The sequence below is a fragment of the Dasypus novemcinctus genome, chromosome 4 (assembly GCF_030445035.2).
Source record: "Dasypus novemcinctus isolate mDasNov1 chromosome 4, mDasNov1.1.hap2, whole genome shotgun sequence".
NCBI classification, from domain to species: Eukaryota; Metazoa; Chordata; class Mammalia; order Cingulata; family Dasypodidae; genus Dasypus; species Dasypus novemcinctus.
Window position 1 is genome coordinate 18,238,263 of NC_080676.1, and position 26,058 is coordinate 18,264,320.

General features: G+C 40.3%; 1 protein-coding gene and 1 long non-coding RNA gene across 6 annotated transcripts in view; one reads left to right on the forward strand and one right to left on the reverse strand.

Moving 5' to 3' along the window:
• Positions 1-2,332: 2,332 nt before the first annotated feature.
• LOC139438861 (uncharacterized) lies at positions 2,333-24,509 on the reverse strand. Its single transcript, XR_011648572.1, has 2 exons — positions 24,292-24,509; positions 2,333-2,702 (listed from the first exon to the last, which is right to left on the reverse strand). It is a non-coding gene; the product is annotated as an uncharacterized lncRNA (long non-coding RNA).
• AGTR1 (angiotensin II receptor type 1) overlaps positions 23,484-26,058 on the forward strand; it is a 52,618-nt gene continuing 50,043 nt past the window's right edge. For 3 of the 5 annotated variants that reach the window (XM_012525975.4, XM_004460551.4, XM_058295129.2), the window contains exon 1: positions 23,522-23,780. The gene's annotated coding sequence lies outside the window, so the exon portion shown is untranslated. Of the gene's footprint in view, positions 23,781-26,058 lie in introns of all 5 variants that reach the window. The other 2 variants (XM_004460548.3, XM_004460550.3) reach the window with 2 other exon arrangements.

Sequence of the window (26,058 nt, forward strand, 5' to 3'; positions counted from 1 at the left end):
GAAATCTTTCCACGGACCCCCAAGGAGACCCCTGGTTAAAAGTTTCAAAGATTTTGGGTTTTTTGGTTGTCATTTTTGGTTGTTTTTTTTTTTGCAATCTGAAATCCTGATATATTCCTCCTTCTGAGAATTGAATGTGCATGTTTACCACTCATTCTCCCTATTCAAAATGTGCTTTTTATGAATGCGTTAAATTAAATAAGGTATGGAAAGGGATTTAATCAGGGGTCAAAAATCTCACCAATCTTTCCAAAATTCTATTTACCTGTTGCTTATTGATTTTCATTTCCTTCCTTTTCACATGAAAAAGTACAAACTACTCTACTAATCTTCATGTGTTTAATTGCTCTCTTGGAACACTGGACTCAGGCCAAAACCTGCCTGTTTTTTTCCTCTATGCTTATGGGACATGGCACACAACTGGGAATAAAATGAGGAATTATCATTAAGACAGATAAGGTTACAATGGTCAGTTAAGCCAAGAGATGAGAAGAATTCTAAGTAAGAACAGTTCTTAACCTGATGGGTTTTTTTAAATACTTTTTTTTTGCTCTCTTTTTTGTTTTTTATTTCTCTCCAATTCCCTCCCCACCCCCCCACCCCCACCCCCACCCCCACCCCCACCCCATTGTCTGTTCTCTGTGACTATTTGCTGTGTGTTCTTTGTCCGCTTCTGTTGTTGTCAGCGGCATGGGAATCTGTGTCTCTTTTTGTTGCATCATCTTGCTGCGTCAGCTATCCGTGTGTGCAGCGCCATTCCTGGGCAGGCTGCACTTTCTTTCGCACTGGGCGGCTCTCCTTATGGGGCACACTCCTTGTGCGTGGGGCTCCCCTACACGGGGGACACCCCAGCATGGCACCCCACTCCTTGCGTGCATCAGCACTGCACATGGGCCAGCTCCACATGGGTCAAGGACACCCAGGGTTTGAACCGCGGACCTCCCATGTGGTAGACAGACGCCCTAACCACTGAGCCAAGTCCACTTCCCTAACCTGATGTTTTAATTAGCCATATTCCTCCTCAAATTACTCCATGTGAATTTTTTCAAGGAAAAAATTTGCTTAGTTTTACCAGTCTTTCATTCATTTTAATGCATACTATATTTTAGACTAATACTCACTTTCTTAATAATTGCCCTTTTAATATCACATAACTATTTTCACAATATAAAAACATTGATATTATAATGGAAAAGTATTTTAATGCCATTATCAAGTGTTAATAAATATAGTGATGCTATGCTAGCTTCTTTTTTTATTATTATTATTTATTTCTCTCTCCCCACCCCCGTTGTCTGTTCTCTGTGTCTATTTTGCTGAGTGCTCTTCTTTGTCCGCTTCTGTTGTTGTCAGCGACATGGGAATCTGTGTTTCTTTTGGTTGCATCATCTTGCTGTGTCAGCTATCTGTGTGTGTGGCACCATTCCTGGGCAGGCTGAACTTTCACGCTCGGCGGCTCTCCTTACGGGGTACACTCCTTGCACGTGGGGCTCCCCTACACGGGGACACCCCTGCGTGGCATGGCACTCCTTGTGAGCATCAGAACTGCACATGGGCCAGCTCCATACGGGTCAGGGAGGCCTGGGGTTTGAACCATGGACCTCCCATGTGGTAGACGGATGCCCTAACCACTGGGCCAAGTCTGCTTCCCTGCTAGCTTCCTATAAATTAACAAGTTTAATCCTCAAAATCTCTGAAGTAAATGTTATCATTATATTCATTTTTTAGATGAGAAAACTGATGTCTGGTGCGGTAACTTGCCAGTATGTGGCAGAAACGGTATCACAGCACAAGCCTTAGAATCCAAGAGTCACTCTTATCTATTGCATTCAACTATGTAATGATGACACCACACATCACATAATGTTCTACAATTTTCAAGACTATCACATGTTCTTCACACCAATATCAAAAGGCATTTCATGTTGAAGGGACTGAGACTCAGAGAATTAAATTAAATAATCTTGCCCAAATCAAACATTAGTACATGACAGATAAAGAACAAGAACTCAGTTTTCCTTCAATTCATATTCTTTCTTCCATAGCTATGCTTCCTAAGAAAAATCATTAAAAATATCAACCTATAAAATGCATGGCAACAATAAAAATTATTGTTTCTGGTCAAATCACACTATTTCATCCAAAATGTATTCACCAAATGCAATGAATGTGCCACAATGATGAAAGAGGTTGTTGATGTGGGAGGAGTGGGGGTGGGGTATGGGATATATGGGAACCTCTTATATTTTTTAATGTAACATTTTTTGTCATCTATGTATCTTCCAAAAAATACAATTAAAAAAATAAAAATAAAAAATGAAAAACAAAAAAATAAAATACAATGTCCATTATTTATTAGTTATATTGAGTTCTCAATTTTTGTGAAACACATCTATATTCTAACAATATGTATGAATATCAGTTTGAGAATTAAAAGCTATAAGACTAGTGGCTTTATCTGATTTATCATACTTGTGCCTCAATTTAATTCATCATTTGAGTATGTGCTCAATAATAGAGCATTAAATGGATACATAGGTGAATTGACTTCTGGTCCTGAAACGTGGTCGGCAACTTAGGTGAATCTGGATGAGTTGCTTAACTTCTTTGGGCTTCTATTTCTTCATCTATAAAGTGAGAGTCCCCTCCAAGTTCTTTCTGGCTCTCAGTTCAGGATGCTACTTGTGTACTTTACTGAGGCCCTAGGAAGTGAAAGGAGAAATGTAAACAAGTTTTATACAACAGAGAGGCTCTAAAGAATACATCAGTGAAATGACAACATGTCACAAACATGGAGGGATTGTCCCATAGGAGAGAGGAGATGAGTGTTGTTAATTATGTTTTGAGTTCTTTCTCTTTTCCAAACACTGTACTAAATGTTTTCACAAGTATACTCGTTACATGGTCCAAAAGTACTCTATGAGCTTTAAGAAATTCATCTTGAAATGGTGTTTATAAACTGTTAAATCTTCTCCTTTTATTGCAAACATTACTTATACCCATTTTCTCTTGGCATACCAACTTAGCCCTGTTTTTTTCCATAATGTTAACTGGTTTCCCCCATGTTTTTTTCCAAGTATTATACACATTCAATATTCAATATTCAAGTGTCCAAAGTCAGGCAAGTAGTTCAGAATTTGGAGTCAGTCAATAATTATGTAACTTAAGAAAATTTATGTATCAATAAATTCATTCTAAATCCTCAGAACTCTCACTTATTTAATAACTGTAAGCAGTTAATAGCAGAATAGAAAAGGAAAAATAATTATTTTTTGAAATGATAAAAGACACTGCAGAGAAATGTCGAGCATCTATTTGTACTGCAATACACATTAAAACCCATTACATTCTCTTTCTTTTCCCTAGGTACAAATGTTGCTCTAATGTGTTGATCCAAATTGTATTTAAATTTGTTCTCTTTATTTAAAAGCCCTGTGTTTTGTGTTAGGAGAGGACAGTTGTAAAATTATTAACTGTACATTAGTCTCATACTGATTTCAGAGGCTATTAAGCAACACAAACAGCATCTTGGTGGTTTGGAATTGGCCCCATTCATAGCATATTCCATAGGACTCCCTCTTTACAATCTGTTTTGTACTGCATGCAAATACTAAAATGATCAGCAATAGAATCATTAGGATATCAAATGAGGCTTTTATCTTAATAAATATATGACAGGTACGAAGATATAGAATGGAGCTCTTCAATGAATAAATGGCATTTGGCTTTCTCAACAATCTATAGTCTTTATTGAGCATCTGCTATGTGTCTGGCATTGTCTCAAGCAATGGGAATATAACAGGCAATATTACATAGTCCTTTTCCTTGAAAATAACATACTAACCACTTAATAATATGTTGAGTCATGACCAAGACTCAACATTATTTTGGACACTAAGGTTTGTGTATTTAAAGGGAGCAATCTAAATTATTTTAATAAATAAAATCTTCATTATTTTACATCTAGGAGCAATACCCTATCTTTGGGATCAATTGAATAGATTGACTGGTTTTTTGTTTGTTTGTTTTTTCTTCCCCACGTAGGTGTGAAGCTTTTGGATGTCTGTGCTTAAATATCTGATGCTTATGGATTCAGAGGTTACAAATGGTGCCAGCGAGCAGCACTGTTACACTGTTAACTTACATATTACAGGTATATTAAATTATAACTGGTTAAAGAAAACCCACTCCTTTGGTCATTCAGGTTGAAATTAGATAAAATTAAGATGCCCAAGACACACATATGTTGCCAATATGTGTTTCCACAATGTAGATTGGGATCAGTGGTTCTCCAAGCGCGATCTCCTCTGGATCGGCACCATTCATAAAGCTTGGGAAGGTATTAGAAATGCACGTTCTTGGGTATGACCCAGACCTACTGAATTATGAACCCTGAAGATGCCATGCATCAGTTGTTTTATCAAGCCCTCCCTGTGATTATAATGTGCCCTCAAATTTGAGAAGCACTAATTTACAGGAAGAAAACAGCAAGTTTTTCTGTTCCCAAATCTGAATGGAGAATAGCACCCCAAGCTTAGAGGCAGCAATAGCAGCTATACCTATAAGAGCTAGCCCTGCGCTCAGAGCTGAGCTGGAAAGAGTAGGAACTCTGGAAAGGTTACATAGATATTTTCTTCCTGCAAGCATAAGTGTTGGAAAATAGAGATAAAACGTATGGCCAGTTGAAATGTTAAAATTCTCTTGTTCTTTCAGGGGTTCAAACTATATCTTTGGTCTTTTTTTCCCACTAGTATGAGCGTGATGTGCCCTCTCCAGAGACCAAAACAAAAGGGGGTCAGATAAAATGCAGGGGATTAGCTTAGCTGTCCATAAAGGAGCGTTTCTTGAACATACTTATAAAAGTGTGGTATATTTGTCAGCCAAAGGGATGTGGGTGCAAAATACCAGAAATCGGTTGGTTTTTATAAAGGGTATTTATTTGGGGTAGGAGCTTACAGATACCAGGCCATAAAGCATAAGTTAATTCCCTTACCAAAGTCCATTTGGAGCAAGATGACTGTGGACGTCTGCAAGGGTTCAGGCTTCCTGGGTTCCTACGTTCCTGGGGCTTGCTTTTCTCTGGGTTCAAGGTTCCTTCCTTCCTGGGGCTGGCTTCTCTTTCCCCTGTGTGCCGACTCCCAGGGCTCCAGTTTAAGTCTTCAGCATCAAGTTCCAACACCAAAACTCCAACTTCAGAAAACCCTTAATTCTGTCCTTTGCCATGCCATGCTCTAATCATAACTCAATCCTTTGCCATGCCACACCATAATCATAACTCAACCATGCCCAGATACAGATCAGACTACAAACATAATCCAATATTTCTTTTTGGAATTCATCAATAATATCAAACTGCGACTTGAGGTAACTAAGGAATCCTGTAGTATTAGTGATTTCAAAAACCATGAACAATTTGCTTAGCTACCAGTTTGCAGACAAGCCATATGGGCTCCAATTTATGATCCCAGATTAATCCACATGATGCATATTTCAATTTACTTGTCATGCATATCGTCTAATATTTAATTATACTGGTCAATCTTTAATATCTCTTTATATATTTGAATGTGTGGATTTTTTTTCTAATTTTTCTAATTCAAAGCAGTGCTTTTCTACTTAAAACCTGAAATTAAATGTGATGATAATTTAGGGAACTTGAGTAGACATTGTAATTGAAGTAACATTTGCAACTTCTATATAATAAACTAACCAGGTATATCAGACAAAATCCCAGCAAGAAAGAGCATTCATCACAAATGGATCAAAAGAAGACTTTCCAAAAGCCTTACAGAAGTGTTGTTAGGGCAAAGGAAACAAGGGATAGTTAGGTGCTTAGAGACTAGCAATAGTAGAAAGCTGGGACTAAAGAAACCCTGGAACTAAAGAACAAGGGGAGGAGATGGTGGTCCTGGTGGAGAATGGAGCCATGAAGAATGAGCCTCCCAGGAGGAAGGAGAGCCATGGAAGACTGGAACTATCATCCAAGACTCGGTGCCAAAGCATGGAGAGAGCCAGGAAGAAATCAACCAACCTCTCTTCCCTCAGATCTCCAACCTGTGCTTCTTCCTGTTATTAATAGCCAAACCCAACAAGATACCAGTATTGGAAGCAAAACCCAACATTCACTGATCAAACACAACCAGAAGTCAGCCGACCAGTGCCCCAAGGGATGCCATCAGTAGGAGTCCACCTTCCAGGGTATAGAGCAGTACAGAGAAGGACAGAGAATGGATTTTGGAGACATAGTGGTATAAATGGGCATTAAACAGCACACCAGGGCAGCTAAGTGCCCTTTAAATTTAAGATAGGAATTGGAAAAGTAAACAGGGTATTTTCAGAAGTTCACTGAGTGACAAAAGCATGAAGAAAAAAGCTTTCAAGTTCTATCCCTATGAGAGTGGTTGCTACAAGTCTAATTTAAAGTCTTTGCTCCTACTATCTGGGCTTTTTCTCTCATTAAAGCGTGTTGTTGTCTTTTGGAACTAAGAATAGGAGAATACAAACCAAGAATAAAAGGTAAATTTCTGAAATAATTTAGACTTGAAAATCATTACTTTAGTAGACTTTATTACTCAGCTATTCCATTCCAGGGATATATCCTTGAGAAATGTGTGTATAATGGAGACAGGTACAAGGATGTTTATTCAAACAGTATTTTTAATAGCCAAAATGTTAGTCTAGATGTCTATCAATGGAAGAATGCACATGGTAGGTAGATTCATACCATAAAATACGTTATCATAATGAAAATGAATGGACTACCCAAAAAACAGCAATATGGAAAATTCCTAGCAAGATTTTGTTAAGCAAAAAAGGCAAGATAGAGACAAATACATCCATAGTGTAAATTAATCTATGTGAAGTTTAAGAACAACATTGCTGAAAATAACATTTGTAGATCGAGAAATTAAAAAGAAAAATAAGGAAAATATTGCCAAACAAGTTCACATAGTGGTGATCTCTAAAGGCAATGGAGAGGAATGTGATAGAGAAGAAACACATGGAGGCTTTGGGTATTCTGGAAATGTTGCTTTTTTTTTTACTTAGATGGTGTTTACATGGGTGTTTGCCTTAGAGATATTTATTATAGTATGTTTATTTTATATACCTATCTGTATTGGGTAATATTTCTCTATAAAAATGTTTTAAAATTATTACCTGAGGTTCTGTTGTTTGGAAAATTTGAATATTACAGTGAGGAGTCTTCTTGGTAATTAAATGGCTAATCCTTTTCCAGGAAACTTTGTGCTTTCAAACCATTTCCTTTGATTCCTAATCTTTAATTATAGTCCTTACCGGATACAAGAGATTGGAAGGAAAAATCCAAAACACTTGATTTCTAAAATCTTTTTGGAAAGAATATCTTGGTTGTATTTCAATTGGTGAAGAAATTATCACAGAGACACATGAGCTACACATCTGTTACTGGAAGCAGAAATAGCATAGAAACTATCACTAACATGGCGGGATCTCAGAAGAGAATTATAGTATGGAAACATGGTTAAACAAATACTAATATAACATTAGTGTACCAAAAGCTTATAAAATCACCTTCTGGGAGACTTTGGACTCGGGATAGAAGCGTAAAAGTCAAGGTTAGTAATATCCTCAGAGAAGTGGAAAAAAAGTAAGTCTAGAGTGGGAGGAAAAAGACCCACTGAAATTAAATATAAATTATGATAGAAACCTAATGATAGCTGTAAAATAATTTGTTCACAGAATAATATAGTCTTATATACGTATTTGGCTCCTATATCTTGGAATTTAGAAAAGTTCCATTCCACCTTAGCATTATTTTTCTTTCATAAACAAGCATGTTAGACACCTAACAACAAAGGCAATAAATTTTTGAACAGTACCTTTGGGGGTTTGAATATTATCTCTTCTGCCCATTTTTTTAAAATTCTCTTTCCATTTTTAAAAAGATGTTCTGAAGTTGTACTAAGGCTCCCTTCCTCTGTCAAACTTCTTTTCCCAACATTTTGTTCTCATGACCTAAAGTGGTTACACATGCATTGATTATGTTTTCACACCTGTTCATTTTTCATTTTTAAATGACTTTCCCTCTACCACCCCATTCCCTTGCCTTTCTGTGTCAGCACAAGTTAAAGGATTTGCAGCGTTGAAGGGATCAGGATTTGTTGTATTGAGGGGAAGGAGACTGGGGGTGAGGGCGGGTAAAGTAGTGACACAAAGTAATAGTTTCTTCTCCTTTGTTAGGCTGGACAGCATTGTCTTCAAACCGCCCTGGACAGTTGGAGGTCCTAGCCAAATTCAAACTGCAGGTAGAATTTAGTTATAAAATACCACTGTTTGCCTTTTCTCATTATTTTTAGATTATATCTGTACATATCCTTCAAATATTTTGAAAGTAAAGGAAAAAGAAAAAGATGGAAAATTTCATGTTGGTAGTAGGAAAGTCTTAGAAATAATGGACTAACTAAGCTCTCTCCACAAGCCTAGATTCTTGAAAAGTTATTTTCGCCCTCAGGAATAATACATTTGCCTGATACCCAGTAGTCTAGAAATCAGAAAATAGTGAGAGAGGGCCATGCCAAGACAATTGTCCTGCAAATGACCTCATCAGAACAGGAATAATTCCTATTCCATAAACAGGAATTACCCAAATACAATGACTTGACATGAATTAGCCATATGCGTTGCAATTCAAATTTCTTAAAAGGTCTTAACAATCAGAAGCCCAAATAATTATAAAAGAAATCAATATACATTTACTCCATACTACAGCATGAAAAAATACAATTGGTATGACCTATAGACTGTGATTAACAGCAATACTGTAATATTCATGCATCTATGCCAAAGATGTACATTGTTGGTAATAGGGGAGTATGGAAAAGCCAAATGAAAGCTATGGACCATCATTGGTGATCATAGTCTGATGTTATTATCTCATAATCTGTAACAAATGTTCCATCACAGTGTGGTGTGTTGGTGAAGGGATGTTGTATGAGAATCTTACACATGTACTTCATTGTTTTGTAAATTCACAACTTCTGTAATAAAAATATATTTTAAAAATAATAATAGGATGGGTTTGGGGGGAAACACACCAAATGTACAGCATGGACTATAGTTAGTAGGAAGATTTTGATACTATTCTTTCATAATTTGTAACAAATATCTCACAACCCTGCAAGGTGTTGGTAGTGGGTTGATGTATGGGACCCCTGTAAGATGTTACGCATGTTTGCTTTGTAGGTTCAAAACTTTTACTATACACTTATTGTTTCTGTATGTTCAAGTATGAATGATATAGTTCAATAAAAAATTTTTTTAAATAAGCATTTAAATCAAAAGATCTCTAAACACAAGTAGATAGATAAAATTTTAATTGAAATCTTAGTTAATATATCACCCCTAAACTCTCTTGCATGTTGCAAACGTACTTAAAAGTAGGAAAGGAAACAGGATATAATGGAAATAGAATCAGACCAAAAATTACAGCGCCTGGGTTCTAATCTATCGCATCTATCTGTTAACTAGATATCTTGAGATTCATTTAACTCTTTTGAACCTCTGCTTCTTCATCTCTAAACAGTAGATAGCAATATAGACTTATCTGTCACATAGGATTATTTTAAAGATCAAATAAAATAATGAACTCAAAAGTTTTATGAAAATTAAAAGGTAGAAGCAATTCCAGAAACAGCCATCCCTGGTCTCCAGGCAGTTGATTATCAATTATTCAAAGGTTTCTAGGTATTCAAAGGTTTCTAACTCTTATAAATGATGTTCAGGAGGTTCTTTCTTCCTTATCTAAAACTAAGGTGCCTTTGTCTGCAACGGGGTCCCTCCTCTGCATTGCAGGAAAACTTCTGGTTGCATCATCCTCATAAAAGTAGTACCAAGGCCAGGAATGTAAACTGTGTCTTATATAAACCAACTCCTTCAGCCATGTGGTGTAACCTCATATTGCACCGTTTATCAGACTGAGCCATCTTAGAAGCACCATTCAGAATAGGGGTGGCAGGAAAAGACATGGTAGCTTAGTACCAACCTCAACCAAAGGGCAAAGAACCCTGTGCTCTCCTGTCTCCCACAGGATATTGTTCTCCCAATGATCTCTGCTCTTCTAAATCTGTAGTCTCTCATCTTTTTTCACATGACTCCTTTACCAAAAAATAGTCATATTGCCTAAGTCCTAAAACAAAAAAGAAAACTTCCCTAAGTACTGCCTTTCCCTTCTGCTAGTACCTTAATTTTATCTTTTTCTTCACCACCAATCTTTTTAAAGAACATCACTACACTCAACTCTAGCTCCCTCCTATTTTTTCCCCAACCCATCACAACAGAGTTGCTGCCCCTACACTCCACTGCAACCACTTTTACTAGATCATCAACTACCTCTTATTTGCCAGATACAGTGATATTTTTAGGTTTGTATGTTTGCATCTCACACTTAATCTTTTCTTTTAAACCAGGAGTCGGCAAACCACATTCTGTTCCCTATTTTTGTATGGCTCTATGAGCTGAGAATGGTTTTCACAATTTGAAATGGTTAATTTTTTTTTAAGTGTTTCTTTTGTGTCGTGTGAAAATCACATGAAATTCAATTGCCACTGTCCATGAATAAAGTGTTTTGAAACCCACATTTGTCTGTGGCTGCTTTTACATCACAGTAGCAGATTCAAGAAGTTGCCACAGAAACCACATGGCCCTCAAAAACTAAAATGTTTACTCTTGCTCTTTACAGAAAAGTTTGCTGATGCCTACTTTAAACTCTCTCCAGCCAATGCTTCCCACTATTTCCTGGGAAACTTGCCCAACTTGTGGTGGATTGAGTTATGTTCCTCAGAAAAGACCATGTTTGTATTTTTAGTCTGCATTCCTGAGGGAATTGTAAACAGGACATCCTGAAGATGTTGCATTTAGTTAAGGTGGCCCCAATGAATGAAGATGAGTCTTAATCTGGATTACTGGAGGAACTGGAAGTCACAGAAGAGGAAGTCAGCAGGAACTGGGAAGAGAAAGGAAAAGACATTGCCATGTGGCAGGAAAGTCAAGGAACTCCAAAGATTCCCTGCAGCCAGAGCAAGAATGCTACTGTCTTCAGGGAGAAAACAAATGAGAAGGGTATCCAAAAAATAAATTGCCACAACAGCTTCTGATACCAACTGTATTGTATCAGAAATTTCAATCGGCAACTGCAGATAGCAGCCAAGTCACTCAGTCAATTTGGTTCTGATTTTAATTACCATAGTTAGGTCAGACACCGTAGGTGAAGGAAAATCTTCTACAAAATTGTCCTTCAGCTACCAGTCCCAAGTTTGGGGGCTCAGTATTTCCAACAACTGGCCACAAAGTTGGTGGTTCTCACCACCCCACTCAGGTTTTATAATTCACTGGAATGACTCACAGAACTTAATGAAAGCACTATACTTCAACATATAGGGCGAGGTCTGAGAGGGTCTTAAGTGCAAGCTTCCTTGTGCTCTCTATGTGCAGAATGCACGACCCTCCCAGCACAACAGTAGTGTAGTTTCTCAAATATTTTCTTAATCATGGAAGCTTTTCTGCATGTCCAGAGTTTATATGGGGTTTCATTACATAGTCATGATTGATGAACTCACTGCCCACGTGGTTGAGCTTGATCACCTCCTCTCACGGAGTTGTGGAGGTGGGCCGATATGGTGTGGCTCAAAGCCCCAACGCCCTAGTCACATGGTTGATCTTTCTGGTGGAGCCAATCCCAATCCTAAAACTGCAGGTGTGTCTGGCCCCTCCCTGTGATCTCATTAGCAGATGAACTGGTTATGGGACCACCATGAAGAAGAAAACACACTCCTATCACAGGAAATTCCAAAGATGCAGAGGTTGCTTCTCCAGGAACTGAGGACAAAGATCAAATGTTTTGTATTACTACAGCAAGCTTGCCAATATCTAGATTTGGGACTTCTAGCCTCAGGACCCTGAGCCAAGAAATCCCCCCAGTTTAAGCCAACCCAGAGCAGGCTGACAAATAATTAAGACACTGCTCTTTTTATCATTCCTCCCAGAGCTGTTGTGACAATCAAATGAAATAACATATGCAAAATACCTGAGACAGTATCTGTCACATAGTTTATGTTTGAATCAATGCTACTTCTTTTCCCTGTTGACACTTTCCCTCTACCTATCTCTTGAAAGCATGTTCTTCAAGATTCCATCTTTGTCTACCTCCTCTCTTTATTCATCGCAGTCTCTCTTGTTAACTTCCTTTCTTCCCATAGACTTGCTCATCATCTCTGTAATGACTCCCAAAGCTGCATATCTCCATGTCCTGCTTTAATTGAATGTCCTTCAGGAAAGCAAACTGAGCACTTCTAAAACTAAACTCATCCTTCCCCTAAAATATGCATTCCTGAGCTCAGTTAATAGCACTACCATTGTAAGCTAAGAATTATCATCCTTTCTGCCTCTCTCACACTCCATATCCAAATGAGTGGCTCTCTTCCATTGAGTTTCAGAAGCTTGTCCCATCATCCAGTGTTACCATTTTGTCTTCTCCATTTCTCTTCTGTAGTCTCTAATGCCTCTCTCCACCAGTAGTCTGGTCCCAGTGGGTCTATCCTCTACATTTCCACCAAGTTACCTTTTTCTTTTTAAATAACAAACAAGCTCATTGGAATCCCTGCTCAATGACCTCTGCAGTTCTCATTGTGACAAGAGGCAGTTCGAACACTTAAGCCTGCCTTTCACAATCTTTCCCCTACCTCATTCAATCGTTCTCAACAAATACTTATGGAGCATATGCTATTCATCAAGCACTATACCAGACTGGGCATACAGTAGTGCACAAGATTGGCATGGTTTCTGCTCACAGAAGGATTTCAATCCAGCAAAAGAGATCACTATTAAACAAAGAATCATTGCATTTCCCTTCCACCTATACTGGAGAAGGCACATTTTCACTGTCATCTGCACATGTAGTGCCTCTGTCAAGACCACCCTGACCTTCAAGGCATGCCTCCAACTAAGTGTGGCAACTCTCTTCTACTTGTTTCTGTCAGAGTAAATTCTGCCCTTCTTTGTATTCTCTGATCATTCCTCTATCACTTAAATGCTGTACTGTATATTTCTGCTTCTCTCACCTCACTGGAATATTAACATCATATATTCAGGAGTTGTGTCTTCTCATGCCCCCATAGCTAGCCCAGTACTTGTTGTAAGTGAATTAATTGATTAATTTTTTCTCTGCCATGACTAAAGGCCAAAAACTGGCTTATATCTACATCATCATAATAAGCAATTTATTTGAAAAAAGCAAATAGTAAAATATATGCAAAGAGACAACATACGTGGCTCATGAATAAAAAATATAAGGAAAATAGTGTTTTATTTGCATTTTAAGTATCTAATTTTAATAATTTGACTTTTACATTTCTTCACTCAGGAAAACCCAAATGATTTGCCAATAAAAGGCATATTTAGCAGTCAGTGCTTAATTTTTATCTGCTAATTTTATCTCTCAATTCAGTATTTTCAAAATATATTTTAGTAAAACATGAATCATCTGCTAAGAATTATTTGAGAATATTGTCTACAGAATAAGATGTTTTTCTATGAATAGTATGCTTGCATCCTGTAGATACTCTATTTAAGTCATAAACAATGCCGCAGAAAATAGAGAATAATGGGCTGCAGGAAGATTTGAGAAAATAATTTTAATAATTACTGTTCTTAACTTTAAGACGTGCCAAAGGGAAGATCCAGGAAATTACCAACCAGTTAACATCAATACTAGGAAAGAACAAGAACAAATAACAGAATTGATCAGGAAGTACTTAGGCAAGAACAATTTAATGAGCAACTAGCAGCATGAGTTCATTTAGAAAAGTTGTGGAATACAAGCCAGACAGAATATGTTGAGTACAAGCAGAGTCAGCCAAAGGAACATGAATTTGTCTACTTTAAATTATATCAACAGCCATATGAAAAAGTGTGTTAACTTAAAATAATCCTCTGAGGATAAAACAGAAAGTTCACTTTTGGATGGTATAGTAGCAAAGACAGCACTAAATTAGAAAAATTTGCTCTTCAGAAGACACCCAAGCATGTCTCACCACTGGCCCCAATGGTATGTATGAGTGCTGGTGATATTTAATTTGCTCAAACCTTGCTAATAGCTGGTTTTCAAGCCAGGCTGTCTTGGTGATGCCTTCGGCATGAAAGCTAGTATAGATGAAGCCCTGACAAGATGACAGCTGTTCGTAATCCCGCAGCTGCAGGCAAGCGCGAGGTTTTATTTTCAGATATTTTTATATATGTAAGGACTCAAAGAGGAGTCTTTAAAAGTATCTGAAGAGTCAAGGATTCTAAATGGGTCAAAGGAAGCTTCCTCAATTAGGAGTTGTCTCTAACCTATAAACATCTCCCCTTTCTCCAAGACACACCTCTCATTGATTAGGGAGGAACCTCCCGCTTGGATCAGGAATTGTGCAGCTCAGCCAGCAGCGCGTGGGCGTGCGCTGGGCCGGCAGGGGCGTTCTCAGGGTGGCCAGATGCCAGAGAGGCATCGGCCAAGTGGACGGCTTGATATTACGACCTCTGCAGTAGGTGGAGGGCTGCCCACGTGATTGTGTGAATGAACTATTTGGCCGGACAGAAGGGGCCACCCACCAGAACTGAACCAAAATAAGAAATACAATGGAAAATGTTTGGATTGTGGTCTGAAGACACAATGGACATTTAACTGAAATTGGGACAATCCACCTTCCTTAACTTTCTTCAGTTCTACTAAATTCAAAGACAATTTTGCAAATGCCAACCATTTTTCCAGCATTTTTAATCTGGAAATCTGTCGATTTATATGGGTCAAAATATATCCTCATTGTCATTAAATACCAAAGCCCATGTGGCATCAGACTAGGTTAATGTCTGCCACTGCATACATCTCAAAATCATGATTCTATTCTTTCAGCATCCCTGTCATCATAGGGTGCACGTCTACTTGCTAACAAACCTGAACATGGTAAATATTTACATGTTTTTACAACACCCTTTCTCCAGTAAATGCCAGGCAATGAATTGCCGTGAAATATCAGAAAACCTACTGCATACCCTAAATCATAGGACTGTCCTAAAGTAGATATATGCACACAAGATTGATACCCCTAGGTCTTCAAATTTAGTGTCACCAAAAACTGCCTATGAAAATTCCCCCAGGGTCTAAACAGGTCTAAACAGACACTGCGCTAGGTTTCCTATGTTCTTGTTCATTCTGCTAATTTTTTTTTAATAATGATATAATCATTATATAAAATCTTGGCCATAGGGACAAGCTGAAAAAGAAGATATAATTTAAAAGCACCCATAGCTCCTATATTCAGAAATAGCCACTGTAAGCATTTTAGTGACTATATAGCCAATCGTTTTCTATGGCCATTTAAATTATATAACACAAAATTCTATTCTAGATCTATCATAGCCTACTTAATTAATCCCCCATTTAGGGACATTTAGGTTGTTACCAATTATTTACCATTATACCTAAGAGTGCAAAAACATCCTTGCACACAAATCTTCATACACACACACACCAACACTACGCACATGTTCCCACATCCTTGCAAGAACTGAATTTGATCTTGTCATATTTTATTTCCAATCTTTGCTAATTTCATAGATGAAAAATTACAGCTTGTTGCTTTAAAACACATTTTTATTACTGAGAGGGGGGACTTTTCCCTGTTCCTTAGGCATTGCACTGCTTTTGTGCCTTCTGCTGAATTTTTATATCAGTCTGATGTTCAGAATTGCATCTTCTGTAGCTTGTCTAGCGTCTGGCCCTCGTGAAGCCCTGGTCCCAGCCGCACTGACCCCCAGGCACACTGCTTTTGCTCGTCTAGCATCTCAACAGCTCGGCTGCCCTTGTCACACTTCTAGCTTCACAGTGACAACTCCCTCCCATCCTGCTTCACATAACATATTCAGAGAGAAAAGAAAGAAAAGTCCATGCCTGAGTACATATTATCAGAAGATTTCATATATGTCAACATCAAAAACTAGAAACAAATTAAATAATCAGAAAGGTATAGAGGCTTTACCCCTTTTTGGAAAGCACCATGTCTAAGTTTTCCAGAGCTGCTTTAGTTGGCTTAAGTGACAGAAAACTATTGTCTCCCAGTTCTGGAGGCTAGAAATAAGAAACCAAAGTGTTGGTAGAGTGAAGCCTCTTCCAAAGTCTGTAGGGTTCTGGCGGTGACTTGTCAGCACCGCAGAGTTCAATCTCCGTGTCCATCGCGTGCTCATCTCTCTGTCCCTGGATTAGACGCCTGTTGTCTCCGTGCAAATTTCCTTTCCTTATAAGGACTCCAGTCATATTGGATCGGATTGGGATTGAGGACAGCCCTAATCCCATTTGGCTTTAACCAATAACATCTTCAAAGGTCCTACTTACAATGAATTCACATTCACATGACAGGCTGTTAGGATTTGTTCCTGCCTTTTAGGGGGCCACAATTCAACCAGTAACATGCCAGAAAACCAATAAATCTCTAAACAGCATGCAAAACTGCCTGTGTCTCACTAAAATGGCTGCCATCTGTTGTGCGTTTACTATCAGAAGCTTTTACGTATCATGTTTTCCTTAGCCCCAACAAAAGCCTAAGGAAGTAATATCATTGCCCTAGTCTTTAAAAAATTTGTATTGGAGAAGCAAACTCTCCTAAGCATATAGGGCTGCCCGATAGCAGAGCTGAGCTTCAAATCCCTAGTTCTTTCCACAATTTGGACATGCACCCTTTTGCATAAGATCAGCATATTATTATAGTAGAAAAGCCAAAGGTTTAAACCATGCTATCATTCAGCCAACTCATCACAAAAATAAAAATGTGATTAATTTCTTGGAAACTTCCCTTCTCATCTGCCTGTTTGTGATGATATAATATCGCTGAGAGCAAACCCCACCCTTTCAGCATGCTTCACCCAACAAAGCTGACCCACTAAGAAACGGGCAGTCCTCAAAAACATGATCATTGCAAAAAACCAAGATGGAATTTAGTACAGGAGTGGCTTATGGCTAATGATTTATAGCACAAAAGAGATTTTAAAATCTAAAGATCTCCTGGATCTTCAATAATAACTAAGGGAGTATTTCCTGGTTTCATTTGTGAGCTCTGGATTTCACTTCTCTCCCATGTCTGGCTTTGATACAGAGATCTTATGATAAATGTTTCCAAATATCTAGGGCACTGGGAGGCAAGTCTCATGAAGGGTCCAGTTTCAAAACCAAGCAAACAAATCAATGCCTAGAATAAGATGGAGGCTATCTAGGACAGTTGGGGGCTGCACACCTCCGCTCTAGTTCCAGATTCCTTGTGTGTAGACCACCACGGCGGATTCCCAGCCTGTACCGGAGTCACGGGCACACCTGAGGGAATGCCAGTGTTCCCATCACTTAGCACACTGCCAGATACGAAAAACCCAACAAATATTTGCTAAGTAAATAACTCCAGAGAGACAACTAACAACAGGGAGGTGTTACATAAAATAAAAAGAAATCTTTCCAGCAGGAGTCTTTGATTGTGGGAAAGCTTGATAGGAAGAGGGGTGGGCTGGGGAGGGTACCATACCACCCAAAAAAAATGTGTTGTCCATTGAAAATAGGAAATGCTTAAAAAATCAATGCTGAGAGGTAAGATGAGTGCCCGGATGCCTGAAAAGGGTCCTGGAAGTCCCACTGTACATTTGCCCTTTCTCCTTTCCTTCACAGCACTCACCCCGATAGACCCCTCCTCCATTGCAGAGTAGCCAGTTCCTCCTCTCTCCTCCCAGGCCTTCTTTTCTGTTTCACTGCTCCCTAATTTGTCCCCTCCCTTTCTCCCTGTCTGCTATTTCCCTCCCTCCCCACAGCCTACAGTTTCCTAAATTTTAAATATAGGTCAAGGTCTCTGCTTGATTCCATCTCTCTCTTCACTCACTATCTCCTAGGAAGGCTTAAGACTGCAGCCTCCAGTGCCTCCTCTTCAGCTCCCTGCCATGTGGCTCATCACCTGATCCTAGTACTCTCTCCTCTACTGCACAACTTTTGGATCTATTGCTGGTCTCTCTAATCTGAAATGAAGACAAAGTATTTAAAAGTCACTGAGGGGGAAATGGTAAAGACAAATGAGTTTATATGGCTAAGAAACTTCACGTGTCAGCAGGATCTCAGAGACAGTCAAAGTAGATAGAAGCCCAGGTAGTAGTGCTCCTGAGGGCTATGGAGACACCCAGGTCCTACGGTCATGGAAGATGGCTCTGAGTTTGGTTCCTTGCCAGTGGGTCCTAGTTTGGAGTTTGTGCTCCTGAGTGTGATGGAGCTGGACTCAGATGTGACCTCTCTACACAGGCCTCTTCTGTCACTTTTACTGAACCCGTGGTTGGCGCTGGGGTTGGTGTATGCCCAGGAGACTTGAATCTCTGGGCTATCCATGTGCTAGCTGGACCCTGAGCCTCAGCAGAGTTGCAGCACTACTTTCCAGTTCGTTGGACTTACCCAGGTCAGCTAACAGAGAGGTGAGGATGAACAACCTCCACACCAAGGAACTGAGCGAGTCTACAGATGCTGACAGGAGAATCCATCCATCAGCCATATGGGATCTAAACCCCCTCTCAAGTAAGAGGTGGAGTGGGCATCACCACCCCAGGGTCCTCAGGATTGCAGAATAAAATATGGACTAGAGTGGACTGACTAGTATTATGCTACAGAATTATTGTTACTCTAGCAATGGAAGAAATTATATCATTGATGAGGAGACAGTGATCACAGGAGTTGCTGAGGGCAGGGAGAGGGAAAGGGAGGTGTGATATGGGGGCACTTTTTGGGACTTGGAGTTGTCCTGTATGATACTGCAGGGACAGATGCAGGACACTATATATCCTGCCATAACCCACTGAATGGACTGCGAGAGACTGTCAACTACCATGTAAACTATAACCCATGCCATGTAGCAGTGCTCCAAAAAGTATTCATCAAATGCAATGAATGTACCACACTAATGATATGGGAAAAGTGGGGGGGTAGGGGGGAGAAGAGAGTGGAGCATATAGGAATCTCCTATTTTTTAATGTAACATTTTGTGTGCTCTAGGTATCTTTTAAAACTAAATAAAAAATATATTAAAAGAAAAAAAGTCACTGAAACCCTTGAATATCTTTTCCAGCCATTTGAGCTAAAGACAGGTATTCCCACCAAGAAAAAAAATAACTGTATGCCATCCAAAGGAGGCCCATCTCTCTCCACATATATTTGCCAGTGGGACATCTATATGAGGCCCTTAAATAAATAAACCTAATCAGCTGCTACCCTTAACCAGCTCATTGTATGCCTCCTCTCCCACACCCCTCTCTACCCCCAGGGACTTCTGTACCTTCTCTCTATTCCGTCCTGGCAGTTTCTAAGCCCTAATTTTGCTGATTTTTCCCTAGTCCATTGTTGTCCCTGCTTCTACACATCATGTCCCTCCTCAAAAGCTTCAATTATTCCTCAAGACCCACATTAAATTTGACCCCCTTGGGGAGCGGATGTAGCTGGGTGGTTGAGTGCCTGCTTACCATGGTTGAGGTCCAGGGTTCAATCCCTTGTATCTCCTTAAAAAAAAAAAGCAAGCCCCCCTATTAACTTCTGAACTCCGTATTCACCTCTTTTTAGTTCTTTCTTCCACTACTCCGCCTTAGCCTAGCAAATGCATAGGTTCTGATAACAGACATCCTACGATCTTGGCCTTGCCACTTACAGTCCATGTAACCTGGGCAACTTCTGTACTTCAGGTTCCTCACCTGTGAACTGGGGATATTAATGTGCCTATTTTTATGAGTTTGCTGTGATGATTACTTAACTTAAAAGATAGGAAGGGCTTAACAGGTGCCTGAGGTAAGCATCCAATAAATGATAGCTGTTACTGTTATTATTCATATATTCTAGAAATTCTATTACAGTAGAATCTTCTGATGAAAATGACACTTTTTTTTGCCACAGGACTTTTACACATGCTGTTCCCTCAGTCAGCAGTTCAAAAGTCCTCTCCATTCCTCAATAGCCTCTCAAACATTTATTCCAAGATATATTTCAGTCTTATATCGGTGTAATCGTTTGCATTTCAGGGGCGTCTTACCACAGGTTAGATATCCTGGGAATACAGTGAACTGTTAGGACTGCCCTGCCCCCTCCCCAGCAGAGGCACAGCCCAGTGCTGAAGGGGGATCCTGCCTCCCCGCTGGGTTAGCGGGTCCAGGGGGAGGGACCACATCTTCCTCAGCTTTGCATTCCCACAGGACCCTATGCTTAGTACATTGGGATAAAGTTGGCATTTTTAAGTTTATGAGAATTCATGAAAATGTCTTTTCAACATATGGTATGTGATTGACTAAAGGCCTTCGCTTAAAGGTAGGTTTCAATTAATAACTAACCTTACATTAAGTTTCTGACCTGCAAAGTTGTTTTGCACTGAAGAGGTTAGTCACTGCTGAGGAGGGCGTAAAAAGTTAGAACTGAGCACCTCTGCTATCTTCAGAAAGTTGGAAACAAGACACCAGAGTCAGACATTCATGTCCACATTGATCTACACAAACTTCATGTTTTGCTTTTTTAACAGTTTTATCGAGATATAATCCATATACCACACAATTCAAAAGCTTTTAGTATGTTCACAAAGTTATGCAACCATCACCACAATCAAATTTGCAACGTTTTTATCACCCTTATAAAGAAATCCCATACACATTACTAGTCACTTCCATTTCCTCCCTCCATGTTACCCCAGGTTATCAGTAACCTAATACCTCTCTCTAAAAGTTGAACTTTCCTGGGCATTTCCTATAAATGGAATCATACCATATATGGTCTCCTGCAACTGGCTTATTTCACTTTTCACAATGTTTTCAAGGTTCATCCATGTTGTAGTCTTGACTTCGCTGTGTTTTATTGCTAAGCAGCATTCCACTGTATGGATACGTCACGTTTTGTTTATCCATTCATCAGTTGTTAGGCATTTGGATGGTTTCAACTTTAGAGCCTTTATGAATAATGGTACCATGAAAATTCATGTACATATTTTTGTGTGGACATATATTTTCATTTCTCATGAGTATAGACCTAGGAGAGGAATTACTGGGTCATGTGATAACTCTGTGTTGAACATTTTAAAGAAAGAACTAAGTGTTTTCTTAAGTAGCTGCATTATTTTTTACAACCCCACCAGGAATATACAAGCATTTCAATATCTATATATCCTATCCAACACTTAGTATTATTTGACTTTTTTATTACAGCTACCCCAGTAGATGTGAAGTGATATCTCCTTGTAGTTTTGTTTACTAACTTGATTAGCCCTAAAAGTTAATGATGTTTTCAAGTACTTTTTAGCCATTCATATATCTTCTTTGGAGAAATATCTATTCAGACCCTGTGCTCATTTTTTAATTTATTACTTGTATTTTTATTATTAAGCTATAAGTCTTCTGTATACTCTGAATATAAACCCTTATCAGAGCTATGATTTGCCAATATTTTATCCCATTCTGTGGGTTAAGTTTTCACTTCCTTGTGTCCTTTGAAGCACATAACTTCCTAATATGGATGAAATCCAAGTTAAATTTTTTTTCCCTTTTGTTCTTTATGTTTTTGGTATCCCAAAGCTCTGCATAACTCAAGGTTACAAAGATTCACTCCTATGTTTTCTTTTAAGAGTTTAATAATTTTAGCCCCTACATATAGGTCTATGGTTCACGTTGAGTTAATTTTTGTGTATGGTGTAAGAAGGGGTACAACTTAATTATTTTTCATGTGGGTATCCAGTTACTTCAGTACCACTTGTTGAAAAAACCGTTCATTCCTCCTTGAATTGCCTTGGCACCCTTGTTGAAAATCAAGTGGCCATAAATGTGAGAGTTTATTTCTGGACTTATTTCTATTCTATTGATCTATTCCATTGATCTTAAGCCTGTACCACACTGTCTTGGTTATTATAGCCTTGCAGTAAGTTTTGAAATCAGGCATTGTGAGTCCTTCAACTTTGTTCTTTTTCAAGATTGTTTTGGCTATTTTGGGTCCCTTGCACTTCCATGTGAATTTTAAAATCAACTTGTCAATTTCTACGAAGACAAGCTATTGGGATTTTGATAGAAATTGTGTTTAATCTGTAGACCATTTGAAGGAATATTACTATCTTAACAATATTAAATCTTTCAATCCACTAACATGGTATATCTTTCCATTTATTTAAGTCTATTGGTTTTCAGAGTACAAATCTTGCAGTTCTTTTGTTAGAATTTATTCCAAAGTATTTTGTCCTTTCGATGCGATTGTAAATGGAATTGTTTTCTTAACTTCATTTTGGGATTGTTTATTCCTACTATATAGAGATACTACTGTTTTTTGTCATTGTTATTGTATCCTACAACTTTGCTGGACTCGTTTATTATTTCTAATAGTTTTTAGGGGGTTCCTCAGGATTTTCTAAATACAAGATCATGTCATCACAAATAGATACAGTTTATTTCCTTTCTAATCTGGATGCCATTTATTTCCTTTTCTTGCCTAATTCCCTGGCTAGAACCTCAAGCACAATGTTGAATCCTTGTAGCAAGAGCAGACATCCCTGCTGTGTTCCAGATCTTAGAGAGGAAATCATCCACCTTTCACCATTAAGTGTGATGTAGTGGGTTTTCCAGTAAACGACCTTTACAGTTTGAGCAGGTTCCTTTCTATTTTCAGTTTGTTGGTTGACTTTATCATGAGAGGGTGTTTTATTTTATCAACCACTTTTTCTGATATGCTTCGACAAGCATATCATTTTTGTCCTTTATTGATATGGTGTATTACATTAATTGATTTTCAGTAAACTAATCTTGCAATCCTTGCATAAATCTCACTTGGTTATGGTGTATAATCCTTTTTTACATGTTGCTAAATTTGATTTGCTAGTATTTTGTTGAGGTTTTTATGTCTATATTCAAAAGAGTTAATGGTCTGTAGGTTTTTTGTGACTTCTTCACTCAGTTTTCTTATCAAGGTAATACTAGTCTCATAGAATGCATTGGGGAGTGTTCTTTCAGAAGAGTTTGTGAAGAATTGGTATTATTTCTTCCTTAAATACTTGGTCATGTTTTGCTTTTTAACTTTTGTGGGTTTTTTTTTAATAGAAAAAAAAATTCAACTCGAGTAGCACGCCCAATAGAACATGAACGCCCACCCTTTCACTTTACAACCCTAAAATGAATCTATGCCATCTACTTATTATCAGCAACGCACTGTCCAAGTCTGAGGTATTCACAGGAAAGGTAAGTTCCCTAATTCACCTTAAAAGTTTCAGAAGTTAAATACATATATGCTCCTGCACGCGCAGCTCCCTCCCCTTCGCAACGCCACCCCACGCGCAGTTCCGGGCCGGGTGCGCGAGGCCCCGACGAGGGGACCCTGGGGTGACTGAAGCCACACCCCGCTGCCGTCAGCCTCCGGAGAGGGAGGGCTCGGGCCCGAGGGTCTCCCGGGGCGGGGCGGGGCGGAGGAGGAGGGAATGCAAAGCGGCACCTCGCCCCAGCTCGGGCAGCAACGCCCTCCCTATAAATTCGGGACCGTCTGGTCGCCGACGATTCCAGCGTCCTGACAGTCCGGCCCGAGGCAGCAGGCGACGCAGTCCCCGGGTGGGCACCGGGCGAACAGCTCTGCCTGGCCCGCGGCGGCGACCGATGGGGAACAGCCCGCGCGGGCTCCGCGAGTAGGCGCGGGACCGGGACTGCGGGGCTCGGCGAGGAAGCCCGGACCCCGCGCCGCCGCCTCGGAGCCCCGGGAGCCGGTGAGTCCGCGCGCAGCGCGCGGCGACGCGCGGGCCCTCGCGGTGGGGACGGCGGGGTCGCGGGCCAGCGGCTCCTCCGCGGCGGTGCGGGCGGCGCCCGGGGACCGAGCGCCCGCGGAGTTCCCCGGGCGCGCCCCGGAGCTGGCCGCCCTGCCCCGGGGCCGGGGAGGGGCGAAGGGGTGCCGAGGGCGCACTTGGGTGGGTTTGCCGCGAACCTCGGGAATTTCGTTCCGATTTGCCCAAACTCTTTCGAGTACAAGCAAGAAATTTAAAAGAGAGAGAGAGAGCGTCAACCAAGTAAACTTTCTTCCCGAGGCTTTTGGGTTTGTTTTTTGTTTGTTTTTGGCTAACCGTGTCGCGCGTCCCTTTAGAAGTTGTGCTACTTCCGAGGTGCAACTAATCGCGCCCCCATCGTCCCCCTCTGCTTCCCAGGCGACGCCCGGGCACCGCCTGTTCTCGTGCTCTCACCCCCACACCCTAATCACTTCCTGGCCCCGGGCACCGCTCTCACCTGGACAGAACTCTCCCAAATTTAAGGACACGCGGCGCCCTTTGATCCATCGCACTGGGGAGGGGAGAAGCAGGGGCATCTCCCAGTTCCCACCGCCTCGGCGACTGCACCTTTGTAACTGAGGCCGGATTTCAGCGGCTCTTCTGCTTCCAGGTCTGAACCAGAGCTTGCTGGCGCCTTCCCTCCACCCCAGCCCTCTAGCACCCCAACACCCAGCTCAGCCCTCCTCACTGGGCCAGCCTGCTCCGCCCTCCCAAGACCTCAGAATGTCTTCCCCAAAGCGGTCACACCCCAATGTCCTTGGGCAGCCGTTAGAGCCCGGGCTATCGAACCCACCTGGGGCCACTTCTTTTCCTAATCTTTGTTTGCCCATGGCATCATTAAATATCAAAAACGCACTACCTGCTCTTAGGAGCCTCTCATTTCCCAATGAAAATTGAACCCTAACTTTTCCCTGGGATCCCATTTTGGATGTGGATGCGTTTATTCTCGGTGTTCTTGGGAGAAGAGAAAACAACAGTGAGGGGGGCAAGAAATGTGGCAACTTGCACTCTTCTAACTTTGTTGAGCAACGTGTATCTCTTCCTGAAGCTGCTTCATGGCAAGTAGGTTTCTCTTGGCAGTTACCACCTGACGGTCCTACTTAGCAAAAGCTTTAACTTTTCATAAATCTCTGAAAAAGAGCACAGTGTCGGTCTCTCCAGGAGCATCTCCCTGCGAATAAAAGCCCCACAGGAGAGAATCCTGCCTCAGGGCTGGGGTGCATTCCTGGTGATGCCTGCTTCCCTCCCCTTCCTCTCCACCACCCCCTCCAAGCAGTCGGTGCAGGGGAAGCTGGCGCTCCGAAATGGGAGATTCAGCTTTCCTAGTTCATCAGCTGTGTTACAATAGGAAGTAATTTAACAACTCTGAACCTCAGGTGCTTGCCCCATAAAGCGAGATGATCTCCGAGCTTCCCTCCAGTGATAAAATTCCTTGATTTCTCTTGTTTCCTGGTTAGTGTTTTAAAAAAGAAAGTCTATAACAATTACCCTTTTTCCCATGTCTGGAGTCTTCAGAACGGTCTAAATAACTCTCCTGTTAAATTATTGGCTCTGGAAAATCATTAAGTTTTCCAGTAATGGCTCTCTGGGCCCTAAATTGAGGTGGCAATTCCTGTAACCTGGTTCAAGGCTCAGGCGGTCACCCTGGCAGGCTGTGTCTCAACATTTGCTCCAGCCTCCCAATTGTTATATTCAAGTCTGTTATCTACTCTCTTTCCCTTTTCTTTTTTTGACTTCTTTATTCTTTATTCGCATCATGAGAGACCTTGATTTCTGGCTTGGCTCTTCTTGGACCTTAACCTGAATCACCTTCTCCATCATCCAACCCAGAAGAAAACTGGTTTGTGCCAATGCCAATGGCGCATGTCTTCCTTGAGACTTGTCTTTCAGTCACAATTGCTGCTGCAAAGTTCCCCATCCCACAGGGCTCTGAGCTCAACTCTTTCCTCTCCCTCCCTGTTCAAAATGGGACCCCTTTGTGAGTTATTCTGGAATCTTTCTTTTTATTTTAATTTTTTTTTTCTTTCCAGTTTGGGGTCAGAAATGTGCATGTATGTATGCAGTTATTTTTTGCCTTTTTATTTTTGTTTGTTTTTATTTCTGTTGCTGCTTATTACTGTTCTTATTAATAGGAATAATTATTTGCCCCATGCTGGAAGAAAATTAATGAAATAAAGTTCATTATGCCCCTTATCCATATCCCAGTTTAAATACCTAGCCGTGA